Source organism: Triticum dicoccoides, chromosome 2A (genome assembly GCF_002162155.2).
Source record: "Triticum dicoccoides isolate Atlit2015 ecotype Zavitan chromosome 2A, WEW_v2.0, whole genome shotgun sequence".
In the NCBI taxonomy this organism is placed as follows: Eukaryota; Viridiplantae; Streptophyta; class Magnoliopsida; order Poales; family Poaceae; genus Triticum; species Triticum dicoccoides.
Window position 1 is genome coordinate 779,260,086 of NC_041382.1, and position 1,148 is coordinate 779,261,233.

A 1,148-nucleotide genomic window follows, 5' to 3' on the forward strand; every position below is an offset into this window, starting at 1 on the left:
GTTGTACTCTAACTAGTAAAAAAATCGGCATTAGCAGCGGTCCACAAACATGAGGTTGGCTGACGAACACTTGGACTGTACGTGGCTGCGCCCAAACCACGGCAATTCCAAACAAGACATATCATGCCTCGCGACGATCGTCCAAGCCCGCACCTTCCGGGCAGCCCCTGGATCGGTTGCCTCTTGATATTTCACGTTCTACTTCTCCACCTCCTCTGACAAACTCACCAACCATTGTACAAAAGCAGATATTTCTTACAGCATTGTGCCCACATCGAACTAAAAATTGTGTCCATCATTCAGATCGTTGGATTGAAGCAACAAATTGATAGTTTTCTGTACATGATATATATGTATACAGAAGGACACAATCATGTTCACATATAAGCATAATGTGAGTTATACAAAATTTCCTGAATTTCTAATAGTTGGATTCACGTTGTGAGCGCAACGCGTTTTGAATTCTATACATTGATGGGGCTTCATATAATATAAGATGAAGTGCCCATGATTGCTTGCAGGCACAAATGTTTAGTTGACCAGATTTGGATCCATAGAGCCTCGCCTGCTGCTGCGCAATGTCTTAAAGAACAATGCCTGACCGTTCTAGGAAGGAGAGTGCAATTCACGAATTTGCAACTAACGTAATAGATCTTATATTGTCTTGGTGCTACTCCACATAGTTTAGCTTGCAAAAAACAGATCCAGAACAGTGCTCACATGCGTCCACATTTAATGGATATCCAGAACAGAACAGAGGGAGCGTGGGTTCACGTTCCTGCCAGCTGAAGAGAAGCAAGGGGGATCACCTTTCCACGCAGGTTGCTCAAGCATCTTGTTATAAAACTTAGCTGTAATAAAATATCCCCGGTTCAGCCTAATTTGACGCAGCATCTTGGCTTTTACCATACTACTCATAAGAACTGTCCAAATGGTCACCTGCCAGCCATTTGGTATTCCACGCAGGATGTTTTGAGCATCTTCGTACAAAAGTCCGTCCAATTAGCAACAAAAAGGACGCTTGTCTAATCTACCTCGCTAGTATTCTCCGTTGGTCCCCACCTGGCTAAAAATACCGACCATAAAATTTTAAGAAAAGACTATTTTATTGTTGCAGTTAATCCTTGTCAAATTAGCCGTTAAACTAT